General features: G+C 36.6%; 1 protein-coding gene across 7 annotated transcripts in view; it reads right to left on the bottom strand.

The window, feature by feature from the left end:
- Positions 1-4,262: 4,262 nt before the first annotated feature.
- The window catches only part of celf3a (cugbp, Elav-like family member 3a), a 43,029-nt gene continuing 38,629 nt past the window's right edge, over positions 4,263-8,662 (bottom strand). For 6 of the 7 annotated variants that reach the window (XM_088090352.1, XM_088090355.1, XM_088090356.1 and 3 more), the window contains one exon: positions 4,264-5,167. The gene's annotated coding sequence lies outside the window, so the exon portion shown is untranslated. Of the gene's footprint in view, positions 5,168-8,129; positions 8,215-8,662 lie in introns of all 7 variants that reach the window. The other variant, XR_015779468.1, reaches the window with a different exon arrangement.

Raw genomic sequence — 8,662 nt, 5'->3', positions numbered from 1 at the left:
AAAAATAAAGTCAGCAGTGTAGAGTGACATGGAGCTAAGACCGGATTTTAAAGCGCAGACAGAGGTGAGTTATTGTACAGATGAATGGCTTGTGGCAGGAAAGATTTCCTGTATCTGTCCTTTCGACAGCGAAGCTGAATCAGTCTGTTGGAGAAGGTGCTCCGCTGTCGGTCCAGTGTGCGGTGGAGGGGGTGCTCAGCATTGTTCATGATGGCAAGCAGTTTTTTAAGTGTCCTCCTCTCCACCGCAGTCTTCACGGTATAGGCCTATATGTACAGTACTGTGCAAACGTCTTAGGCCACTTTCAACTTTATTTTAGAAAGGTTATAATGATCACACATATTTATTTCTAAGTAGTCTCTTTACTAAAATACAACCAGTATACAGTATTGGACGACACAGTGGTGTCGTGGTTAGCACTGTTGCCTCACAGCAAGAGGGTCAGCGTGTCGGTGTTTGCATGTTCTCCCCGTGTCTGCGTGGGTTCTCTCCGGGGTCTCCGGCTTCCTCCCACAGTCCAAAGACATGCAGCTCAGGTTGACTGGTGACTCTAAATTGCCCTTAGGTGTGACTGTGAGCGTGTATGGTTGTCTCTCTATATATACGTCGACCCCGCCTTACGCCCAATGACAGCTGGGATTGGCTCCAGCCCCTCCCCCCTGCGACCCTTACGAGGACAAGCGGTTACAGAAAATGACTGACTGGCGGATGACAGTATACAGTATTAAAATGCAAATATATCAGAATAAAACAACCTCATCAGGCTCAAGTTGCAAATATTTACCATGACCTCCATTTCCATTCTCTTAGGGACACAATATGAGATTTACAATACTAATCTTCTGGTGTATTTACACCAGGTAGCATTCAAGACATGTCCAAAGCTCAATATTGATTGTTTGAGCTACCTTTTGTTATGGTTGTATGATTCCATGTTTCACGCTAAATACTGACTTTAGTGAGAAGAAGCCACTTTCTTTAAACTTTCTTGCTGTTTTAAAACACTGCACATGTTCGCTGTATTCTTTGTATCTTCATAGACTAAGCAATAAATGCATATACAGTATTATGTCCTCATTACAACTTTTATAAAACCAAAAAATCTATGGTGGCCTAAGAATTTTGCGCAGTACTGTATATTCATATATTCATTCATTTTCCGTAACCGCCTGTCCCTGCAAGGGTCGCGGGGAGGCTGGAGCCAATCCCAGTTGTCATCGGGGGGAAGGCGGGGTACACCCTGGACAGGTCGCCAGACTATTGCAGGGCCAACACGTATAGACAGGCAACTTTTCACGCTCACAGTCACACTTAAGGGCAATTTAGAGTCACCAATCAACCTGAGCTGCATGTCTTTGGACTGTGGGAGGAAGCCGGAGACCCCGGAGAGAACCCACGCAGACACATGAGAACATGCAAACTCTGCACAAAAGGGCCCCCCTACTAACTGTAGTTGACTATACAGGGACTGATAAAATTCATTCAAATAAAACAAAACTAACTGAGTTTACTTGTGTCATTCTTGTGGGCTATTCCTTTAAAAACTAGTGTATGGTTTGTTTTTTTATCTTGAAAGTTTTAGCTGTAGCTCTGCTGCTTATTTTTGGGCATGTTCAGACAGGAAACAGTGCTGGTAGTCAGGACTCAAGTTGAGCCAGACTCAGTTATGTTACATTTGAATGTCCCCGGGGCCCTTTTCACATGGAGTTTCTCTGTTCTCTTTTGTTGGTCTTTAATTAAGCACGCTGAGTTTATGTAGGTTTTCTAGTTGGCACAGAGGACGTGTTTATCCTGCAATCATTATCCTGGTTATCTGTCCTCTGTGCCCAGCCTAAATGTATGTACATTTACCTCGATGGACTAATTATTAATTAATGTACTGCAACAAAGGTTCAATATGTATAAGGTGCAAGGACAGTAACCTTTATGCTGCTCTGTATCAAAACTATCTTGAGCGTGCTCTGTTCTTGATTTATCTTTATGGTGTCTTAAAGGTCGACTTACAATGTGATGGACTATGTTACCGAAATATCATGCATCATCCTTAATCGCAATACATTACAAGAGTTTGTCAACAGGTGATGGCAAAAGGCACATCATTTTAGATTTCTTACACACTTCACACTGTCCGCTCTTTATACATATTTTTATTTTAAAATATTTACCCTACTCGTGTGAGCCGTTTATAACCTGGCCAAATTAATATAATTTCTTATATAAAGGCTTAATATCTTTCAAAAAATGCATTATTATTATTATTATTGTTATTATCATTATTGTTATGGTCATTATTATTTTTATTTTTCTGATTGGCTTTTTCTCCCATGTTTTAAAATAAAACCAATATGTTCACATTTCATAGATTTAAATGCTTGTGAAAGGCGTTTGAACTAAGCACCAGAAAACTGATCAAGGTTTCAAAGGGTTAATATTGCACATATATTTAAATGTAACCTTTCAAGACTTTGTACTTGTACTTAATACTTATCTCTATATTTCTTTATTGTTTACGTCAGAGCGACTGTAACAAACCACAGTTAACCCCCAAGGATCAATAAAGTACCTCTGACCCTGATGCTTTCTCTGCCCTGTCATGGTCATTAATAACAGCAGATCTTAAACTACAGTCATTTGCAGCTGCTTTTCTCCTCAGGTTGCAGCGTCAACACATCAGATTTCTCTTACTCACCCTGCTATGTGGTTTGCGGCACTGATCACCCGTCATACATTCAGACATGCCAGAGAGTGCTGAGGCGTGTTTGGACGCATCAGACCAAACCCAAAAACTTCAAGCAGACGGTCTTACTGCACACACCAGCTGTGGTTACAGACACACACCTCAGCCTTTTCCAACATCGTCATACCTCACCTGAATATTTCTGCTGCAGCTTCGTCAGTAAATCATGTCTGACGTGGGATTATCAATGACTTAACATAATTATGTGCAGTTATAATGGACACTGTGTGCAGTCTTGAAATTATACTCCACTTAACAATGACAATTTATTCACCCAGGGCTAATAAAAACACTAAAATATTTCTGTAATTAACTTCCTGTAACACTTGGTAAGTTTGGTCCACATGCAACCATGACTGGAGGCCAGATGTTTTCCACTTTCTTCAGTTCTTCTTCGAGGCCTATAGAGAGCAGCAAACTCCCCTGGATAATTCACTTATGATCAAACACCCAAACTGTCTATTCTGAGATCCCGCCTGAGCAAATGAAACAAAAGAAAGTGTCATTTTTGATTTGTCATGTGGAGTCTCCAACAGGGGGCCTGTGACCCCTGAGGGGTCCTCAGAGTTACTGCTGGGGGGCCGTCAAATTCATTTTACTTTATGTTTGCTTTAAAAAATGGAACATGTCATGACTCCAACATATTATAAGCAAAGATAAATCGTCCTTTATGTTAAAAAAACAACAAAAACACTTTTAATTTACAGCACACACCACTGATAGTCTAAGTGTTTCCCATGAATCCTTGCAATCATGTCAGACAGCTGATGCAAAATCACTGTGCAGCACCTTTTCATAACAGCAAGTGAACTAGTTTCTAACAGTAATGTACTATTGAAACATATTGGCTAATTTGTTGTATTATTATTTCAAGTGTGCGACATTCTTGTGAGGGCTCATTGTGTAACCTTTCGAGCAAGAGACTCTGAAACAAACACACAAATATGGAAATCGACCAATAATTGTTACTGACAATTACATTTTTCAGTGCTGCAATTAAATACCTTTCACAAGCATCTTTGAAATGTGAGCAAATTGGTTGTATCTCTTTCAAAAACATGGTAAAAAAGGAAAGAATCATCAGAAATCTATATTTATAATCATTATGGCGATATATTCTAAAAAATAATATATATTTATTATTATTTTATTATGATATATATTTATTATTTATTTTATTCTTTTTTAAAAACTTTTTGGTAATTTCCTTTTTCAACATTTGTTTTATGTAAAGAATAATAACTAATATTCAATATTATTAATATCAGGGAGTTTTCTTTTTACAGAGTTTTTGCTGATTTTTGGGTCTTTTTTGTGAAGTTGCACTTTGCCCTCTTTTCATGTTTTAAAAGAAATCAAGCAAAATTTGCTCAAGTTTCAGAAAGTAAATATGCAATTAAATTTTATACAATATTTGTTTTAGCGAGTCCCCGCTCCCTCTTTCTATTAGCTGTGGTGAAAAATGTTGAATATCCCTGGTGTAGGGGATTTATTTATTCATTTATTTATTTTTGATAAATCACATGCAGCAGACAGTTTTTTCTAAATTGAACTTTATTTTCTTTTAAAGACATATGTTTTAAAACAGCGATTGTAGAGAATAAATAAAGAAACATTATGTTTTGTTTTTTTTTTTACTTCCATAGGTACATTTATGTAATTAAAAACTCTATAATAATAAGTGTGTTCATCGTCTTGAAGACCACAGGAATCCTCTTCTTTTTTTTTTTCTTAAATTAAAAAAGAAAATTGTCACATCTCCCCGCCCACCCGCCCGCCCTCATCAAATTGATTACCAAATAAATTAAACGTAAAAAATCAAGATAGAAAAATTCCCAGTCATTCCTTCCGCTTTGTTAATTTGAAAAGTAGTGGCAGCAGAGAATCTCAACTCCTTTGACTTCATTTTTAAAACCAAGGTATATACAGTGAGAGGAAATCTCTTCCAGTTTAATCACCCCATGTTTTTTTAATTTACGTATAAATAATAAAACTAACTCTACATAACAATATTACCAATGGTAATCATACAGAATAGTATTTTCTTTTGCCTCCGACTGTGTAGACTGGCCTTCTGTTAATGACCACAAATCACACTATACAGTAGAACCCTGTTCAGAAGAATAACATCAGTGATATGCTTTTTCTTAACACGTAGATCTCGTTGCCGACAATAGAGTATGTACATAATATAAATGGATCCAGCTGTGGAATGATAGGAAATCTGGAGCACTTCGGATATTGCGGATGCGGATTCTGTAGATGTATTTTGTTGCTGATATTACTGCTGTTGTTTGTTGTTTCTGTAAGCGCATACACGTGATACTGCTTTTTGTGAAGTGTTGCTCCTGTGCTATACGGTTGGTCAAACAACCAAAAAAGGCTGGGACATCCCAAGTGGTTTCTCTTGATTGAACTCTTAGGTTTTTCCTGGAGGTGAAGAAGAAGAAGAGAGAAAAGAAAGAAAAGGAGCAGAGCATTTTAAACCAAATCACACACATAAAAACACATTCATTTAAGACTTTGGAAGTGGAGTGGTGTCTGCAATACACACTGCTTGCACTGACGCCTCACGGGGAGTCTCAGTAATCAACTAGTGTCCATGCAACTCAAATAGTGACAGTCATACTGCTGCAAGTGTATGCACGTTCTTAGAAAACAGTCTGTCATCTCTTTTGGCAGGCAAATTAATTCAGAACATGCACAGTAGGAATTCTGGTGGGGATCACTGTAACCTCCAAAATATTTTAGAAAACAGTTGGATATCATTTTGCATTTATTCTAATGAGATTCAGAAGCGTGTCGTTTAGCAAACTGCAGTTTCTCGGGGAGGTAAGATTATTCAAATCATCCACCAGGTAATTTATTTGCGATGCAGGTTGCTGCAAACAGGGAATCTGCAGGTACCACAACAATCTATTTTTTTTTACTTTTTAAGATCTTTTTGTAACGCAGGTTTATCGAAATGTAACACCGTTTGTGACACAGCAGAAAACATTAATTCTCTGTGCCCTTATAAATGTTGACTGTATATTTTAAAACCCCTTAACAAGCAGTCACTTAACTCTTGACTTAACTCATGTCACAGTATACTGGTATTGACAATAACAGAGGTACGTAAAAATGAAATATTGATCGAAAGTTAATTAGACTTATATGATAATCCAGCGTTCCTACAGCTTAAAACAGCTTGGGTTTAAGACTTTTTTAAATAGGTTTTCATTTAATGTCACTTAGAATGAAATTAACAAAGAAAAAAAGAAAACATGAACCGATACCAATTACTATGTGTTAAGAGACAATTTAACCCAAATAACTGTTGTAACATAAAACGTGACTCTTTGATGACATTAATGCAAAATAAATTTGGCTAAATTCTGTTGTTTTAAGATGTTTAAAATGCTGATTTAAGTCATTTTTATAAAACTTATGGCCTTTTCTTAGAATAATGAATTCAATGCATTTTAAGGCCTTTTAAGGATATGCAGGAACCCAATAATATCATATAAATAATCCAAATAATTTTATTGATTTTTTAAAATTATTATTATTTTGTACAGTTATGGTTACAGATTCTCTCTCCACCTCCCAACACTTTATTTTGAGCATAATTCATTGCAAAAAAAGACAAAATGCAAAATAAATCTAGCAGCAGATTAGTTTCACTGACAGCAATTTTTTTCCCCTCAATTTTACTACAGATATCGCGATAAAATTGTTATCGTGAATTCTTTCAGCCATGATAATCGTGTCGTTAAAATATAGTATAATAAATAATAAATATATACTCAAATGTTTATTGTCTAATTTTAGATACTGAAATTTCCAAAGATATCAAGTATGACAGGGTGAATTTAAAGGTGTCACGTAGAATTTAGTGCCATCGAGTGGCTGACGGTAAAACGTGAAAATGTGAATGGCCCAAACGAGAGTCAGTTTTTCCTTTGACCATTCCCAGTTACTGCAGAATAACATGGCAGATTGGGTACAACAACTCATCCTTAGGCAAGGAAAACACTACAATTCTTATTTTCAGGTGATTTTAAACTAATAGAAACACATTTATGAATATTTTAAACACCATTTCTGCCAACAGATGCCCCTAAATCCTACACGCCGGACCTTAAAAAGGAAAGTGTGTACAAAGAAAGAAATTTCTATTTTACAAAAAGTGCAGCCATGAAAAAAAACCAACCTATATAGCTTTAATATATAAAATATCTATAAAACTATATGACTTTAAAATTACACAAGGTGGGGGAAAACATGGAAAACCGTATGTTAAGGGGTTCTTAATTTGAAACAAAATATTGATTTATTGAATTTAGGGTTTTGTTTTGTAAGAGATGATACAAATCAAGTTGGTTTAAAAGGTTCAAATGGATTCAAACTGTTCTGATGTGAGACTTCAGACTTTTTAAGTCCTTTATTTTATGTGAATCAATTTCTTACCTGTTTGAACCTGCAGATACCGAGTGCATGAGACACATTATGTTTTGTTTTTTTTTATTTTAAATGTTAAATGGACATTTTTGGATGTAATATTTGATTACTGTGACTGTTTTTTGGTTGTTTTTGTTACGTTTTTGGAGTCCCAGAATTCCTACAGAGGAATGCAGTTCCTCAGCCAGCAGCACGTGTCACAGGAACCAAACAGCTTTACCCAAAACCTTCTTAAGTAAGGTTAGTGTCTCAGTTGATACAACACACACACGCACATTCACTTACACATGAATATTTTTTCACATCTAGTCAAATACAAAAACACTCACACACGGATATAAATGCACGCACCTTTTTCGTTGCCTCACGCAGTCATTCACACACATTTTGTCAACCAATTACAGGGGCAGTACATTTCCAGTTTCACAAAAACCAAACAAAGTTCAGGCACAAAGTCACTTGGAATTGAGTTACAACCAAACGAAAACCCCGCACTCACCGAAAACTACCACACCAACCAACTAAACAGAGGGAGTGTGTAAGAATGATAATCATGACAGACAAAAAGGAAACTAATCAGAAACCAAAAAGGAAAAAAGTTCTAATAGATCCATATTTAATGGACAAAAGGGTTAATTTAGCTCTTCGCTTTGAAGCTTTTAGAGAAAAAAAAAAAACAACCAGCATGTCATGATAATCAGTTACTTACAGATGCTGAGGTAAAGTGACAGTTATTGATCAGTGTTTGCAAGGATTAAAAACCAGGACAAAATAATAAGAGGAAACTCACAACGCACCAAACACAGTTCATGGTCGCCACAGTAACCCGCCATGCAGTTTGAGCATGGTGAATCAAGGCAACGGCCCAAAATAGAAAAAAAAAAATTTGCTAATGGCAACCATCACAGGCAATATCGCCACAGCAACCAACACAGGCCAATTAACTTACAACGCAGTGAGAAGGAAGGGGGGAGAGGTTTTATATAGCCATATCGACGCACGTCTCCACACGATTTATGTATGGGCGGGACAGTCTTGAGAGTGGTGTGATGTTTTATTCAGGAAAAATGGCATATGGCACAGCACAAAAACAATAAATGAAAAAAAAAATAAAACAAAAAATTAATGACGAACAGTAGTTTCAGCATTCAACCCTGCGACAGAACACTGGTTAGACACAACATTTGAGTATCTACAAGCCCAGTTCCAAAAAAAGTTGGTTATACATTGAATGCAATATTTTGCAAATCTCTTTTGATTTATATTCAATTAAATACGGTCGTAAGACAAGATGTTTAACGTTCAAACTAATAAACTTTATTGTTTTGTAACACGTTCCAAAAAAGTTGAGGGGAAACTAAAGGCTGTGTAAACAGGTTAATTCACTCCGGCTCCGTATGATGTCACCAGTGCAAGAATGCAGCCGCAACATCCCGGATATTTTGGCTTCACTAAGTGGTGACACGTCATCAAACTTTATAT

Source organism: Plectropomus leopardus, chromosome 17 (assembly GCF_026936395.1).
Source record: "Plectropomus leopardus strain MGB_pleo_1.0 chromosome 17, ASM2693639v1, whole genome shotgun sequence".
Classification (NCBI taxonomy): domain Eukaryota; kingdom Metazoa; phylum Chordata; class Actinopteri; order Perciformes; family Serranidae; genus Plectropomus; species Plectropomus leopardus.
The sequence above is the reverse complement of the archived record's forward strand: the minus strand, read 5'-3'. Positions and strand labels throughout refer to the sequence as shown.